General features: G+C 45.6%; 1 protein-coding gene across 1 annotated transcript in view; it reads right to left on the reverse strand.

Moving 5' to 3' along the window:
- Positions 1–4,831: 4,831 nt before the first annotated feature.
- Positions 4,832–18,608, reverse strand: part of LOC124722263 (glutaryl-CoA dehydrogenase, mitochondrial-like) — a 53,763-nt gene continuing 39,986 nt past the window's right edge. Inside the window, exon 6 of the mRNA XM_047247451.1 lies at positions 4,832–4,894. The gene's annotated coding sequence lies outside the window, so the exon portion shown is untranslated. The remainder of the gene's footprint in view (positions 4,895–18,608) is intronic.

Consider the following 18,608-nt stretch of genomic DNA (forward strand, 5'->3'; position numbering starts at 1 on the left):
AATTTGATGTCTATGGCACAAATGATGTTAGTGAAAGGTCATGGTTTGATTCTGGTATTTCTAATGACATCCCTCCAGTCATCGGATGTCTCAGTGTAAGATTTCGCATTGACAAGACCTTTCATATAACAGTGGCCTCTTATAGCAAAAACTACTTTTACAGATGTACGTTGTTTCTGTGCATGAGCTGTGTAGTGCAGAAAATGCATAACCATGAAATTCTTGTTCTGACTTGCATATGAGTTGAAAAAAAAGAATGATGTGTTTTACTATTGGGCTGAGATTATTCTCATCATATGTCCTCTTCCAGGTGGCACTTTCATCATACATGTAAAATACTGAAGTTTAGTCTGATGATACGTGTATATTAAAAGATATGAAATTCAGTTGACGATGACTGTATACATCAGGTGTGGTTACATTAAGAGTAGGCAGATTCTTTTTTTAATCAACAATAATTGCCTCAATTTCTTCATGTTTTCCGGATTCTTTATAGCAGTTTCTTTTGACTGAATAAAACTTCGCACTTCTCACCATATGATCTTGTCTTTCCTTTGCCACAAAGCCTTCTTAGCCTTAAACGGTATTATAAATTGCCATGTAGAGACTTTAAAGAAACACTCTGAAATCTGTGGCTCTCAGATAGATGGTTGAAGTAAATATAAAACCAAATAAAATCAACTGTGTGAATAAACTAAATCCATTTTTTTTCCTTCATGAAATCTATGAGAGGAAGTGATCTTCGTAAGTAAGGTAGGTCCTGGGCTAATGAGGCTTCAGGTCCTTTGTCAGTAGTATCAGTAATGACACTGATACCTATTATTTCAATCAATTACAACTGTATATATCTTTTTCAGGGTATCCAAAAATAAATATTGAAGTTTCCATCAAAAATTTCTTGGAAAGTTGTTGAACCACCAGTATGCTCTTTGTTAGACTCAGTATATATTACATATAGTTTGGCTTCATCTAGCCCTTCAGGTAAGCACACTCTTGATGTATCCTTTAAAGAATAGTGATATTTCCTTCCTCTCATAGATTTCATGAAGGAAAAAAAATGGATTTAGTTTACTCACACAGTTGATTTTAGTTGGTTTTATATTTACTTCAACCATCTATCTGAGAGTCACAGATTTCAGAGAAGTGTTTCTTTAAAGTCTCTACATGGCAATTTATAATACCGTGTAAGGCTAAGAAGGCTTTGTGGCAAATGGTTACATCTGGCAATAAATCACTACCATAAACATGTGCACATGCCTGATAACAATAAGACACACAATCACTTGCCACTGCATCATACTTTCTGTTGCACCACTGCTGAACTGGAACAATTGTGATCAGTTCACTCAAATACTGAGTCTGTTTGTTGCAACACCCAAGTTTATTTACGTTAGATATAATGTGTGGAGTGCCACTATGAGGACATGACCGAGCACCTTAAGATTTTGCATGAACCAAGGACTGGCAGCCACGTAACACGAGAAAATGTGAAAAGTGTTAATATGTAGTAAAAACCTAAGAAAATGTCCCGTTTCCGTCATTTACTATCGAATCGACCTAACGCCAGATCGTCACATTGGTCGCTTTTCTCTCTGAAACGGTTACATTTATCGTCTTCAAGCCCTTGTCGCGTGCTGCAGTATGCGGAGACACTACAAACAGCACAGTAGAACACAGAAGACGCATCTAAGTTGATGCAATCGGCCAGTAAGAAGAGCAACATTTCAAGTTTTAGTTATCGATTATTGATTTCTATTTTCAAGAAGGGACGTCGAACAGATGTGCAGAACTATAGACCTATATCTCTAACGTTGATCAGTTGTAGAATTTTGGAACACGTATTGTGTTCGAGTATAATGACTTTTCTGGAGACTAGAAATCTACTCTGTAGGAATCAGCATGGGTTTCGAAAAAGACGGTCGTGTGAAACCCAGCTCGCACTATTTGTCCATGAGACTCAGAGGGCCATTAACACGGGTTCACAGGTAGATGCCGTGTTTCTTGACTTCCGCAAGGCGTTCAATACAGTTCCCCACAGTCGTTTAATGAACAAAGTAAGAGCATATGGACTATCAGACCAATTGTGTGATTGGATTGAAGAGTTCCTAGATAACAGAACGCAGCATGTCATTCTCAATGGAGAGAAGTCTTCCGAAGTAAGAGTGATTTCAGGTGTGCCGCAGGGGAGTGTCGTAGGACCGTTGCTATTCACAATATACATAAATGACCTTGTGGGTGACATCGGAAGTTCACTGGGGCTGTTTGTGGATGATGCTGTGGTATATCGAGAGGTTGTAACAATGGAAAATTGTACTGAAATGCAGGAGGATCTGCAGCGAATTGACGCATGGTGCAGGGAATGGCAATTGAATATCAATGTAGACAAGTGTAATGTGCTGTGAATACATAGAAAGATAGATCCCTTATCATTTAACTACAAAATAGCAGGTCAGCAACTGGAAGCAGTTAATTCCATAAATTATCTGGGAGTACGCATTAGGAATGATTTAAAATGGAATGATCATATAAAGTTGATCGTTGGTAAAGCAGATGCCAGACTGAGATTCATTGGAAGAATCCTAAGGAAATGCAATCCAAAAACAAAGGAAGTAGGTTACAGTACGCTTGTTCGCCCACTGCTTGAATACTGGTGAGCAGTGTGGGATCCGTACCAGATAGGGTTGATAGAAGAGATAGAGAAGATCCAACGGAGAGCAGCACACTTCATTACAGGATCATTTAGTAATCGCGAAAGCGTTATGGAGATGATAAACTCCAGTGGAAGACGCTGCAGGAGAGACGCTCAGTAGCTCGGTACGGGCTTTTGTTGAAGTTTCGAGAACATACCTTCAGCAAAGAGTCAAGCAGTATATTGCTCCCTCCTACGTATATCTCGCGAAGAGACCATGAGGATAAAATCAGAGCGATTAGAGCCCACACAGAAGCATACTGACAATTCTTCTTTCCACGAACAATATGAGACTGGAATAGAAGGGAGAACCGATAGAGGTACTCAAGGTACCCTCCGCCACACACCTTCAGGTGGCTTGCGGAGTATGGATGAAAGATGTAGATGTAGAAGGTGACAGAGATTCCGTGAGTTGTAATACAGCTAGGAGAAGCTGGATGTTCTTTCTGCAATATTGCAGAAAGACTTGGCAGGAATGTAGCCACTTTGCATGTCTGTTGGTAGTGGTGCTCACAAGAATGTAAGGTCGCATGAAGACCGGGTTCTAGACGGTCACGTCACCCTCCAAGCAGGAACATGTTTCACACATGATACTGCATCTGCAGCTGCAATTTGAGCAGCAGTTGGCACCACAGTGACACAACGAACTGTTACGTATCGTTTACTTCAAGGACAGCTTCACACGAGATGCCCTGTAGCATGCATTCCACTGACCTCAATCACTGTCATTTTTCACTTCAGTTCCGTTAAGCAAGAGGTCATTGGAGGACATGGTGGAGGTCTGGTTCTGCCTTGGTGCCAGTGATGGCCATGTGTTGGTTAGGAGGAGGTCAGTTGAGGTTCTGCAGCCAACCTGCCTGCGTGCTAGACATACTGGACCTACACCTTAAGTTAGGGTCTGGGGTGCAATTTTGTATGACAGCAGGAGCACTCTCATTGTTATATTATGCATCCTGACTGCAAATTTGTTTATCAGTCTGGTGATTTGACCTGTTGTGCTGCCATTCATGAACAGCATTGCAGGGGGTGTTTTCTGAAAGGATAACACTCAACTACATACCTTGTCATTACACAACATGTTCTACAGAGTGTCAAAATGTTGCCTTGGCCTGCTTAATGACCAGGTCTGTCTCCAATTGAGCACACATAGGACATGATCGGATGAGAACTCCAGCAGCATCCACAAACAGCATTAACCATCATTTACAGCATCATCCACAAACAGCATTAACCATCCCTGCATTGACCAAACAAGTGCAACAGGCGTGTAACTCCACCCCACAAAGTGACATCCAGCACCTGTACAACACAATGCATGCATGTTTGCATGCAACATTCTGGCTGTTATACTGGTTACCAGCACTTCACATTTGCAATGGCTTATCTCACACTTACATGAACCTGTGATCTTTCAATGTTAATATAAGTCTCTTAGTATCGTAGTCATTTTACCAGAACAGTTTTTCTCTGTGACTGTTTCTCTAGAAAGAAAACCAGGCGTACACTATTATTGCATATAATACTGAGGTAAATATTTAGAAATCACTCCTTTTCTCCTCTTCATATCTTTCAGGCAACTATTGCAATATTACCATATTGTCAACATGCATGTGTGAGCATTTTGACTGTTACCTCTTACACCAATCACAAAGTAACTACTGGTGTTACTTTTCATTTCTTATTGATGTAACTAACTGTGTGTGTGTCATGTTGATAAATATAAAACAAAACTAGGTCCCAGCTCTCTGGCAGAAACGTGGCATCTTTTTGACAATATTCAGGCTTTCATTTCAACAGAGTCATATAATAATATAGAATAAAATTTTTAATATGATGTTTTTGGTATTGCACTTTATTGAGTAAAAATAAAAATTATTTATTAACAAATGCATCATGAAAGCATTTTTAGTTCATACAATACCGCAAGCAACTTTGGTGTACAGAAAATATCATAATCTGCAGTCTTCAGTATTAGATTCATAGTTACAGACTAGATGTTCATTACTTAAAGCTACAGGACACTCATTATTCCAAAACTTGTGCAGAAATGTCTGTGTTGCATCTTCTGATACTATGCTCCATGTGTATTGCATACCTGTACACTGATTTTGAGACAGTATGGATTCTCACTGGAGTTTTTTCCATGTTGGAGGACGATCACAAACTTTCACCATTCATGACACAAATTGGCACTTTTGGTACAACCTAAAATAAAAGAGTATTTATCAAGACTGTTTCCAAACTGTAAGCGTAGGCTTCCGCGGCCGTTGTCTTCTTCAATAAAATTCTTCAGGGTATCAGACCGCATCGTCATAATTTAAAATGCGCCAACGTTTCGGCCAGCGTTGCAGCTAGCCTTCATCAGGGCCTTACGTTAACTGCTAAATGAACACACTTGATTCCTTAAATAGCTGCACGAGAAAACCGTGTCGTTACTTGATTGGCTGTAAAGGGAGGAGGAGGAGGGGTGAAAGGTATGCTTTATTGGTGTTTCCTTTATTATCTGTCATTGGCTGAAATAGCTGTTTTCTATTGGTCTTTATATTAATCCACCCCATTGGAGGAGACGGACGAATAGCGAACAGGTGATGGCTGTGACGTCACACTGTTTCCATGCTGTCCAGAAGCCGGCTGCGGCGTCCCATTGCTGTGTGCGCTCGCGACCACTGCGGCTCTCCGCGTGTCTGCATGGGCCGCCACGGCTCTGCCGCCGCTCCGTAGCCCTGCTATTGCAGGCAGCCAAGACCTCGGAAGCTTGTACCCGTCCTCTCTATTCATGTTGGCGGGTCTTTTGGCTATTTCTATCGCCTCTCTAATCTTTCTTTTGAAAGTGAGAGGCTGTTTCGCCAGGACGCGGGCTTCTTGAAAAAATATTGGTTTCCCGCACTTGTCTCGGTGTTCCGCCACTGCTGACTTAGTGTGTTGTTTCAGGCGGATATATCTTTCATGTTCCGAGAGCCTTGTGCTAATCGGACGTCCCGTCTCACCTATGTAGACTAATCCACACGCACAACCAATTTCATACACGCCAGCTGTGTGTAGTTTGTCAACTGCGTCCTTGGTAGAACCGAGCATGTCTGATATTTTGTTTCTGCTTCGGAAAATTGGTTTGATGTCGGCTTTTCGTAGAATTTTGCCAATACGTTCGGTGACCCCTTGTACATATGGTAACACAGCAATGCTCTGTGCCTCCTTCTCCTCTTCCCTATTAATCTTCTCCCTTGTCGACATGGTGCTGTCTATCATCTGCTTCCCATAGCCATTAGTTCCGAAGATGGACCTGAGGCGTTCAAGTTCTGTCTTCAGATGTTCTTCGTCGCTTATCCTGTACGCTCTCTTCGTTAGCGTGTGCAGGGCGGACTTCTTCTGCGTGGGGTGATGGTGGGAGGAGGCGTGAAGGTACCTGTCCGTATTGGTTGGTTTCCTGTACACTTTGTGGCCAAGTTTACCATCAGGTTTTCGATAAACTTCCACGTCGAGAAAAGGCAGCACCCCATTCTTCTCTGTTTCCATTGTGAACTGAATTTTCCTATGCTGTTGGTTAAGGTGCTTGTGGAAGTTCTGTAACTCCTCTTCTCCGTGGGGCCAGATGACGAAAGTATCATCGACATAGCGAAGCCAACAATTTGGGCGTAATGGTGCGGACTGGAGGGCTGTTTCCTCAAATGCCTCCATGAAAATTTCATGGAGGCATTTGAGGAAACAGCCCTCCAGTCCGCACCATTACGCCCAAATTGTTGGCTTCGCTATGTCGATGATACTTTCGTCATCTGGCCCCACGGAGAAGAGGAGTTACAGAACTTCCACAAGCACCTTAACCAACAGCATAGGAAAATTCAGTTCACAATGGAAACAGAGAAGAATGGGGTGCTGCCTTTTCTCGACGTGGAAGTTTATCGAAAACCTGATGGTAAACTTGGCCACAAAGTGTACAGGAAACCAACCAATACGGACAGGTACCTTCACGCCTCCTCCCACCATCACCCCACGCAGAAGAAGTCCGCCCTGCACACGCTAACGAAGAGAGCGTACAGGATAAGCGACGAAGAACATCTGAAGACAGAACTTGAACGCCTCAGGTCCATCTTCGGAACTAATGGCTATGGGAAGCAGATGATAGACAGCACCATGTCGACAAGGGAGAAGATTAATAGGGAAGAGGAGAAGGAGGCACAGAGCATTGCTGTGTTACCATATGTACAAGGGGTCACCGAACGTATTGGCAAAATTCTACGAAAAGCCGACATCAAACCAATTTTCCGAAGCAGAAACAAAATATCAGACATGCTCGGTTCTACCAAGGACGCAGTTGACAAACTACACACAGCTGGCGTGTATGAAATTGGTTGTGCGTGTGGATTAGTCTACATAGGTGAGACGGGACGTCCGATTAGCACAAGGCTCTCGGAACATGAAAGATATATCCGCCTGAAACAACACACTAAGTCAGCAGTGGCGGAACACCGAGACAAGTGCGGGAAACCAATATTTTTTCAAGAAGCCCGCGTCCTGGCGAAACAGCCTCTCACTTTCAAAAGAAAGATTAGAGAGGCGATAGAAATAGCCAAAAGACCCGCCAACATGAATAGAGAGGACGGGTACAAGCTTCCGAGGTCTTGGCTGCCTGCAATAGCAGGGCTACGGAGCGGCGGCAGAGCCGTGGCGGCCCATGCAGACACGCGGAGAGCCGCAGTGGTCGCGAGCGCACACAGCAATGGGACGCCGCAGCCGGCTTCTGGACAGCATGGAAACAGTGTGACGTCACAGCCATCACCTGTTCGCTATTCGTCCGTCTCCTCCAATGGGGTGGATTAATATAAAGACCAATAGAAAACAGCTATTTCAGCCAATGACAGATAATAAAGGAAACACCAATAAAGCATACCTTTCACCCCTCCTCCTCCTCCCTTTACAGCCAATCAAGTAACGACACGGTTTTCTCGTGCAGCTATTTAAGGAATCAAGTGTGTTCATTTAGCGATCTAGAGGGTTGGATCCCCTCCTTCGAAAGCGTCAGATTGCAAAGCCTGGGCTACTCTCAGGGTGGAATCTCCGTCTTCGAAGATTGTGTGTGTTTGTTTGTTTGTCTGTCTGTCTGTCTGTCTGTGTGTCTGCCCGCTGCTGTCGCTGCTCGTTCGTTCGTTCCGTCCGTCCGTCCGTCCGTCCGCCTGCTGGCTGTCCATCGCCGTCGTCGTAACCATTGCCGCCGCCGCCGCCGCCGCCGCCTGCTGTTCGTCAGTCTGTTCGCCGCCGACGCCGACGCCGCCTGCTGTTCGTCCGACGCTGCCTGCTGTTCGTCCGACGCTGCCCATCGCCGACGCCGACGCCGCCTGCTGCACGTCCGTCTGTCCGTCGCCGTTCGTCTGCAATGAGTACTCCCACCTCCACCGTCATCTACACCTCCCCCTCCCCCTCTCCCACAGTCACTTCCTGGAGTGCCGCCTCTGGCCACCCTCCTTCCACCTCCCCCTCCCTTCCCCCACTTACACACCCCCCTATCTCCTCCCCTGCTGTATACCCACACCTCTACTCCCTTCCCCCAGCCTCCGCACCCTCACCAGCTCCCACTCCTACCCCCGCCCTCACGTATGCATCTGTTGCCGCCTCTGCTGCCGCCCCTCAGGTGGTTGGCTTCCCCTCTCTCACCGACCCCGTCGCTTCATCTTCTGCATCTCCCGCACGCATCACGTTGCGCCGAGCCACCATCGCCGCCACTGAACCAGCTGCTTCTCCCGGTGCCTCCACTACGCCACAGGGATCTGCCACCCGCCACCTCCCTCTCCTCCCCGTCCCTCTCCCCTCCTCCCAGCCTCCAGTCTCCAAAAAACCCCAAAAGCGCGTCCTCACCGACTCTGCTCCCGCCACTTCCCACAAGAAATCAACGCCACCTCCCCCTCCCCCTGCCGTCACCATGGACACCACCCCTCCTCCTGCCACCCCTACCTTGGCCCCCACCCTCCACACCTTTGTCCTGTCCACTCCCGATCCTAAGTTCCTCGACGCTCGTACCCTCACCAAGGAAATACGAAAGTACTTACCTGGTGCTCCCATCTTCCAACTCATTCCCCGCAGGGACTCAGTCCTTATCAAGTCCCCGTCCCCATCATTTCACACAGACCTCCTGCGAAAACTCCCACGAGTTATGTTTGGCCCCCACGCCTCTCTGACACCCTTCCTTTCCGCTTCCACTCCTCGTCAGCCCCAGCCTCCCCGTCGCCCCCCCACCTACACTGCTGTGATCACCAAGCTCAGCCCGGTGATCACAGAGGATGAAGTGTTGGTCGAACTGAACTCCCACCCGGACTTGGAAATCCGCTCTGCCCGCCGTATCCACAATGCCTCTGGTCCCACCTACCTCATGCGGGTATTCTCCGAGTCAGCCCCGTCCATAGACCATCTCCTCACCCAGGGTGCCCTGATCTACCACCGTCGCCACCCTGTTGAATCCTCCAAATCCCCTCCCCAATCCTACCGTTGCCAACGGTGCCTGATGTACAATGACCACCTGACTCCCAACTGCAAAAACCCCCCCACCTGTCCCCATTGCAAGGCCTCCCACTTTCTCAAGAACTGCCCCAACCTCGCTGCTCCTCCTTCCTGTAATACCTGCAATGGCCCCCATCCCACATACTCCCACAAGTGTAAAGCTAAACCCCCTCCAGCCACCCCTGAACTTACAGTCCCAGTTCGTCCCGTCGATCCTCCTGTCCATCCTAACAATTCCCTCCGTCCACCCCCCACGGCCGAGGACATCATCCGGTTCATTACCGTTGTACTCCAAAACATTCACCCTTTTCAGCGCCCGCACACCTTCCAACAAATATCCCTTGCTGCTCGCTCTGTTTTCCACCTGAACACTTTCGCCACTTACTCCCACAACCAAGCCCACTTCACCTTCACCCGCCTCGACACCCTAGTTTAAGTCTCTTCCCTTCCCTCTCTTCCCCCCCCTCCTTCCCGTCATGGCGCGGCACGAGTCTCGCATCCTCTTCCAGAACATTCGCTCCTTCCGCTCCAACAAATACCTCCTCATGCACACCCTCTCCCACCACCAGGTCGACACCTTCCTCTTGAACGAAACCTTTCTCCAGCCCCACCATTCTATCCGCACCTCCCCCTATATCCTCCACCGCACTGATGCTCCTGGTCCTCGTGCGCAGGGTGGAGTCGCGATTGGCCACCTTAAGCATATCCCCGTCCGGCCACAACCTCTCCTCAATGACCCCACTGAACACCTTATCCTTAGCGTCTTCTTCCCCTCCATCACCATTACCTGTGCCACCATCTATGTCCGCTCCACTGCTCCTCTTCCTTATGACTTCATCTCACACATTGACCGCACCTTCTCCACCTATGTGATTGCCGCCGACCTCAACGTCCATAGCCGCACTCCTGCTGCCCTTCGGCGGTGGCATCAGTTCCTCTCCACAATCCAGGGTGACCTTGTTCCCATTCCCCAGCACACCCGACCCGAAAGTAACACCACCCCCGATGTTGTCATTGCCTCCGCCAACCTCCTTGGGCGTATCACTGTTGCCGTCCTTGACCCCACAGGTAGCGATCACCTCCCTGTCCTTCTCACCATAACGTCTGCCAACCGCCCCCCTCCGGCCCCGCAACCTGCACCCCCTCCCAAGGTCGTCCATGACTATCGCCGTGCCAACTGGGATGCCTACCGGGACTCCATCTCCACCCAGGTCGAAAGCCACCCTCTTACCTATCGCCATCCTGACGACATCATCCGCGCCTCGTCCTTCCTTCAGACGGTAATTACTGACGCCGTGGAGGCCCATGTTCCTACTAAAACCATCCACCCACACCGTCCCACTCTCCCTCCGCGGGCTGTCCTCCTCCTCCGTGAATCCCGCCGCCTCTATCGCTCCTTCCTCCGCACTCGTGACAGGGATACACTCCAACGCCACCGGCAAATACAGCGACACGTACGGAACCTTATTACAGCAACGAAACGCCGGGACTGGCGCCAGACCTGCACACGACTCAATGCCACCCTCCCTATCAACTCCTCCAAGTACTGGTCTGCCTTCCATCGTCTTACTGGTTCCCTTTCCGCTCCCCACTACCCCCTTCTCCATAACGATCGCCCCCTTCCAGACAACCTCAGTAAGGCCAACCACTTCGCTTCCCACCTTTCCGAGGTCTTCTCCATCCCCGATGATCCCCACTTTGATTATTCTCTTTTCCCCACCGTCATGGCACGTGCTGATACCTCAGTCGCTCCACTTGCTCCTAGTCTCCAGTACTTGGGGCAGTTACCCCCCTCCGATGTCAACACTCCCATCACAGCACAAGACATTAAACTTCTCCTCCAGTCCAAACGCAACACGGCCCCTGGTCACGACTGTGTCACCTACCGTCACCTTCGAGAAAGCCCCTATTCCTTCCTAACTGTCCTCGCCCATCTCTATAATGTCATCCTCTCTACTGGCTTCTACCCTGACCTGTGGAAGACCTCCCGCGTCCTCCTCTTCCTCAAACCCAACAAACCCCCTTCTGCCGCCTCTTCCTATCGTCCCATCTGCCTCACCTCCGTCTTCAGTAAGGTCCTTGAATCCATCCTCTCCCACCGTATCCATCGGCACCTTGCTCAACACCACCTCCTCCCCCTTACCCAGTGTGGCTTCCAACCCTCCTTCTCTGCTGACGACCAACTCCTCAACCTTGTTCACCTTCTGTCCCTCCAGCTCAACTCACGTCGCTCCGCCATTTTTGTTTCCCTTGACCTCCAAAATGCCTATGACCGTGTATGGCATCCCGGTCTCCTCTTTAAACTCCAAACCTACGCCCTGCCTATCAATTTTGTCCGTCTGGTCGCTTCCTTCCTCTCGCACCGTCCTTCCTATGTCACCCTCCGCAACACCAACTCCCGTATCTTTTATCCCACGGCTGGCGTCCCCCAGGGTTCTGTCCTCTCCCCTCTCCTTTATCTCTTGTATACAGCTGATATGCCCAAGCCACCCCCACCAGTTCACCTTCTCCAATATGCTGATGACACCGCCTTCCTGGCTCTCTATCCTACCCTTCAACGGTCTCAACGTACCCTCCAAACCCACCTTAACCAGTTCACCACTTGGTGTAATCAGTGGCTCCTCCGTCTCAACCCCTCCAAAACCCAGGCAATCATCATAGGCCGTACCACTCGCTCCTTTCGCCTCCAAGATTTCTACCTCACCCTTTATGGTCGTCCTATCCAACTCACCCCCACCCTGAAATACCTTGGCCTCACCCTTGACCGACACCTCACCTGGACCCCTCATCTCCTGACCATCCAGCAGAAAGCCCATTCCCGCCTCCGCCTGCTGAAACTCCTGTCCGGCCGGACATGGGGATTGCATCCTTCTACCATCCTCCACACCTACAAATCCCTCATCCGTCCTATCCTCTGTTATGCCAGCGTCGCCTGGATCTCCGCCCCCACCCGCTTTTACAAGGCTCTCCAAATCCTTGAACGCCATGCGCTCCGCCTTGCCTTCCGTATCCGCCTTCCTTCCCCCACACGGCTCCTGTATGAACTGATCCCCTTCCCCCACCTCCTCTTGTTCCTCCAACATCTCCGCATCCTTTACATTGTTCGCAGGCTTGATCCCCCCCACCCTCTGGTTTCCTCCTTCCTCTCCACCCCCCGCCTGTTGCCGCGCCTCTATCGCTGTATCCCTCCCTCTCTCCACCTCCACACCCTCCATCTCCTTCATCAGGGCAATTTCCAACGCCTTCCCCTCCCAGATGACGAACTTCGCCGTGACATATACCCTTCCTTCCAACTATAACCCGGCCTTGTTCCCCCCCCCCCCCTCCCCAGGGCCCCCTTCTCCTCTTTCTTCCTTCTCCCAGAGCGGATTTTCCTCCATCCCCCCCCTCCCCTGAGACCCTGCCCCCCATACTTGCCTCTCTCCTTCCCACGTCCCTCCCTACCTGGCCCTCTTCCGAGCGCCCCCCATTCCCCTCCCCCATCTCTTCCCCTCCCTCCCTTCTTCAGGTCTCCCTCATCTCCTTGAACCTGGCAGATCCTCTGTATTGCTCATCATCAGTGTGCCACGTCAGTGTTGTGTTTCGTGCTGTTTCCCGTGTGCGTCAAGAGGTGTGATTTTAATTGTGTACTGCCTTGAGGTTCGCCGTCAGTGTTACGCTGTGTGCTATGCCATCCGTCAACACCTTTATGCTCCAGTCATACTGTGCCTTGTGTTCTTTTAATCGTCGCAGTGTGTGGCTTTTTGTGTGTGCTACTTTTAAACAGTTTTTTATCTCCATTTTACAGTCACCCCGTTTTTTGTATATTGCCTTCCATGATGTTCTCCCTTTTTATATCTATGTTCGCCTTCTTCTCTCCTTTGCTGTTTTTAAATGTCTTCTCTTGTTTTGTTCTATGTCTTTCGGCTGAAGAGCAGCGCATATGCTGCTGCCAGCCCGCCCCGATGGGGAATTGAAATACAATAAAGAAAAAAAAAAAAAAAAAAAAAAAATTCATTTAGCAGTTAACGTAAGGCCCTGATGAAGGCTAGCTGCAACGCTGGCCGAAACGTTGGCGCATTTTAAATTATGACGATGCGGTCTGATACCCTGAAGAATTTTATTGTTTCCAAACTGCTTACATTTATATGCAGTACACTGACACTAATAAATATTGTTCAAAATATTAGATATTTCATTGAGTTTGATCCTCCTAGTTGTGTCTCTAACAGAAATATGACTTTCAAATAATAAACTTTCTTCCAGACAATGTAACTGCCATATAAGAAACAATATTATATTATTAATACTGTGGAGAGGCCAGAAAAATGTCGTTCCAGAAGAGGGGCAGCAGCCTCTTTAGTAGTTGCAGGGGAAACAGTCTGCATGATTGACTGATCTGTTACAATAATGTCAGACAATATGGCGTTGCTGTGCTGGTACTGTGAATAGCTGAAAGCAAGGGGGAAACTATAGCCATTACTTCTCCCAAGGACATGCAACTCTACCATATAGTTAAATGATGATGGGATCCTCTTGGGTAAAATATTCCGGAGGCAAAACCATTTCCCATTTGGATCTCCAGGTGGGGACTACTCAGGAGAATGTCATCATTAGGAAAAACAAAACTGGCATTCTATGGATTGGAGCATGCAGTGTTAGATCCCTCAACTGGGTAGGTAGACTATAAAATTTTAAAAAAAGGAAATGCTTAGGTTGAAGTTAGATGGGATGGGGATTAGTGAAGTTTGGTAGCAGGATAAAGAGAACTTCTGGTCAGGAAAGTACACTGTCATCAATAAAAAATCAAATAGGGATAATGCAGGTGTAGGTCTAATAATGAATAAGAAAATATGAGGGTTGCCCAGAAATTAGTGCACCACATTTTTTTCTTCAACAATCCTTTATTGAAGATAACAAGAATTACACACATGAAAGAATGGTGTTTCATCTACATACCCTATTTTTCCACGTAATCTCCATCCCATCTTATGGCCTTCCTCAAGCGCGAAATAAGGGTGTGTATGCCCTGTCAGTACCAATCCGGATCCTGGTGGTGGAGCCAATGCTTCACTGTGTGAATCACCTCCTCATCAGCAAAATGTCTTCACAAATGGCATTCTTTAATGGCCCAAACTAGTGGAAGTCCAAGGGGGCTAGGCTAGGTGTGTCAGGTGTGACAGACACTGCTGCAAATAATGGAGCTCCACCAAATCACCTTCTGACGACCTCACCCTCCATGCCCAGCAACTAACTGTACTTCTGTTGACAGCATATGCTCCATAGACTGTGCACAAGCATTTGTGAATATTCACCACAGTTTCTTTCTCTGCAGTGAGAAATTCAATGATGGCATGTTGCTGTAACATGCATCTCCTACAGATGCCATTTTGAAACTGTCCTGCAGCTACACTATCTGTCAGAAGTGACAGAATCTTGACGCGCTCTCTCTCTCAGGAGACTTCAAATAATATATTTGGAATATTCTGCATTTGTAGCATTGTTTTTGGCTGAGAAAAAAAAATTGGTGCTTTACTTTCTGGGCGACCCTCATAGAATGTGGGTAAGCTACTATGCGCAGCACAGTGAACACATTATACACAGGATAGGCATAAAGCCAACACCCACAACAATAGTACGAGTTTATATGCGAACTAGCTCTGCCGATAATGAGGAGGGTGAAACAATGTATGATCAGACAGAAGAAATTATTCAGACACTTATGGGAGAGAAAAATTTAATTGCGATGGGTGACTGGAATTGAGCAGTAAGAAGAGGAAGAGAAGGGAAAATAGTAGGAAAATATGGACCGGGGGAAAGGAACAAAAAAGTAATCTGTGTGGTAAAATTTTGCTCAGAGCATATTTTAATCATCACCAATACTTGGCTCAAGAATCAACAATCATGGAAGACACCTGAGATAATGGGAAGTTTCAGATGATTACATAACAGCAAGACAGAGATTTTTGGAACCAGATTTTAAACTGTAAGACATTTGCGGAGCAGCTGTGGACTCTGACCATAACTTATCGGTCATGAACTGTGGATAAAACAGAAGAATCGATTGCAAGAACGATGGAAATGAACACGGTAGAAAACAAATTGATAGCTTGAGAGATGAAATAGTGAAGGCAGCAGAGGATCTAATAGGTAAAAAGACCAGGCCTGCAGAAATCCTTGGACATCACAGGAGATACTAAATTTAACTCATGAAAGAAGAAAATATAAAAATTCAACAAATGAAGTGCCAAAAGAGACTACAAATGTCTAAAACACGCAATTCACAAAAGTGCAAAATGGCTAAGCAGAATGATAGAGGAAAAACATAAATCTATAGAAGCATATATAACTAGGGGGAAGACCGGTACCACCTACAGAAAAATTAAAGAGGCCTTTGGAGAAAAGAAAACTAGCTGTATGGCTGTCAAGAGATCAGATAGCAATCCAGTACCAAGCAAAGAAAAGAAAGGTAGAAGGAGTATATAGAGTGTCTGTCCACGAGAGATGAAGTTGAGGGCAATGTTATAGATATCAAAGAAGACGTGGACGAAGATGAGATGGAAGATATGACACTGTCAGAAGAATTTGACAGAGCACAAAAAGACCTAAGGAGTTGACAACATTCTGTCATAACTACTGATAGCATTGGGAGAACCAGCCATTACAAAGCTCTTCCATCTGGTTTGCAAGATGTATGAGACAGGCAAAACACCCTCAGACTTCAAATAATAAATCTAATTCCACAGAAAGCAGGTGCAGACAGGTGTGAATATTACTAAACTATCAGTTTAATAAGTCATGGTTGTAAAATACTAACATGAATTATTTACATAAGAATGAAAAAAAACTGGTAGAAGCTGACCTCGGAGAAGATAGGTTTGGGTTTTGGAAAACATTGGAACATGTGAGGCAATATTGACCCAACAACCTATCTTAGGTCTTGTAAATAGGTTGAGGAAACGGAAACCCATGTTTACAGCTTGTGTAAATTCAGAGAAGGCTTTTGACAATGTTGACTGGAACACACTCTTTGACATTCTGAAGGTGACAGGAGTAAACTAAAGGGAGTGAAGGATTATATGGAACTTATACAGATATCTCAGTTATAATAGACCAAGGGCATGAAAGGGAAGCAGTGGTTGAGAAAGGAGTGAGACATTGAGAAAGGAGTGAGACAGGGTTGTAGCATATCCACAATGTTACTCAATGACACTTTTATTTTAGCAATTGTTGGGGCGGGAGCTGCAGTCACTGAATGTGCTGCACTCTAGGTGACTGTTATTCTATGGATACTTACCTCTCCTGTGCACAGAAAATAATGGTGTTTCTTCAAACCACAGTAAATACTCACTTGCAGAAAAAACAACTGTTTAAAATTTACCACTGCATATATCTTCAAAGGAAAAGGAACCAATAATGAAACGTTCTCTGAATGTGCACCACACCTTTTCACTGCTAATACAAAGGTATTTCCACAATTAATCAAGCTATATGTATACACATTTCAATTACTTGAAAAGTGTATCTCATCTGCCTGCATGACATTTGTTTGATTGGATGATTGATTTGGGGGAGGGAACAAACAGCAAAGTCATCAGTCCCATGCATGACATTTATGTCCATCCATATTATTTTCCATTTGTTGTGTGTTGGCCTGATGCAGCTAAGTTTATTGCAGGTCACTCTAAACAGTATGTATTGTCAAAGTTTTTCATCATCGTTATCACTGAGAAACATGGCACCACACCCTCTCAGCTACTGTTCAAAAACAGTATGAACAATAATGGAAATTCATAAACTGTGAGTTACCTTATTACGTTATGGTATGGGAAGATTTCAACTTAGTAACTATAGGCTGGAAAACTCTATAATGATTATGGCAAGCAATAACAACAGGGATTTGTGTGATATTGTTATGAATCCTTATCTAAAATTTACCTTGAACAATTAGTAAGGGAAGTGACTTATAAGGGGAAATGTCTTAAATCTAGTTACAAATTGGTCATAACATTTTAATTTAGTTAACATAAAGCAGAGAATCAAAGCTGATATAGCAGTTATAGCATCACCAGCATGAGTGTTATTAGATATGTTAAGAAAGGCAGATAGATATTTCTCATTAATAAATGTGACAAGAAACAGATTTCAGATTATCTGAGCAGACAACATGAAACATTAATCATTCTGCTGTTAGCTGCCCTAAATGGTTGGTATTCCACAATTTTCACTCTTATAAACGACATAAATTGATGTTACAGTATTCATCTGTGGCATGCTAGTGTAGAATATGTGACAAATTCAGCTAAGTAAAAAGACCCAAACATTGCACATGTTTATTTAAATATGTAAACTAACTTTCAGTTTTTCCATGGTGTGAGACCACGTCATGTGTCAGGTAAAACTGATGTAGAATTCTAGAAATATTTTATTGTTTGTATTAAGGCTTGTGTGTATCATAATATATTGTGTATCTTCAAACACCTGTGAGTGCTGCAAAAGATCTGTACTACAATGTCAATTGCAAACTACATTTTGGCAGCAGAACCCATCATTTAGACAACCACTGCCTCCTGATTTCAGTTGGTACACGTGTGCTAAATGATACATTTTTGAGAATTTTTGGAAGCTCTGAGTGCTGTGTGTAACATATTTCACAATAAATCAATGGTTTTGAGCTATAGTTGTGTACCTCTGCAAACTTTAGCAGCAATATATTTTTGGAAAATCATTTCCCCACGTGAATCTGTTAATGAAGATGATTTCAACAGAAGTTTGAGACAAAGTAATCTTCAACAATTCACTGAAATTTAACAAAAGCCACTTTCTTGGGTGTTGAAACTTCATATCTTAAAAAGGAACTTGGAGGCCTTGTAGGGTAATAAATCACGAAACTAAAAAATCCAAGATTAGTTTAAAGTTACTTGTTTATTGTTCAACAAAAACAATCAGTTTTTGAAAAAATAATTTAAATTTAATTGGATAAATAAAAAAAATCTACTCACCAAGTGGTGGCAGAACACACACATAAAAGAGAATTGTAATTAAGCAAGCTTTTAGAACCAGTGGCTCCTTCTTCAAGCAGAAGGATTGAAGGGGGAAGAAAGAGGGGTGAAGGAAAAGGACTGGAGAGGTCTAGGAAAAGGGGTGGATTTTGGGAAAGTCACCCAGAACCGCAGATCAGGGGAGACTTACCACACAAGATGAGAAGGAAAGACTGATTGTTGGGGACTGCATCAGATGATACTTGAAAACCTGAGAGCTTAAAGGTGGAACACAGGGTAATATGCAAGACAGAGATTACTGCTTACACATCATGCACGAGTTAATAAGAGCAAAAAGATAAGTACATTGTATGTAACAGATGTGGGAGGGGGTGGTGAAAATAGATAGGTAAGACAATGAAAGATTTAGAAAACTAAAGTGGAGTGAAGAGAAGAGTAGTTACTGTGAAGAA

Source organism: Schistocerca piceifrons, chromosome X (genome assembly GCF_021461385.2).
Source record: "Schistocerca piceifrons isolate TAMUIC-IGC-003096 chromosome X, iqSchPice1.1, whole genome shotgun sequence".
NCBI classification, from domain to species: domain Eukaryota; kingdom Metazoa; phylum Arthropoda; class Insecta; order Orthoptera; family Acrididae; genus Schistocerca; species Schistocerca piceifrons.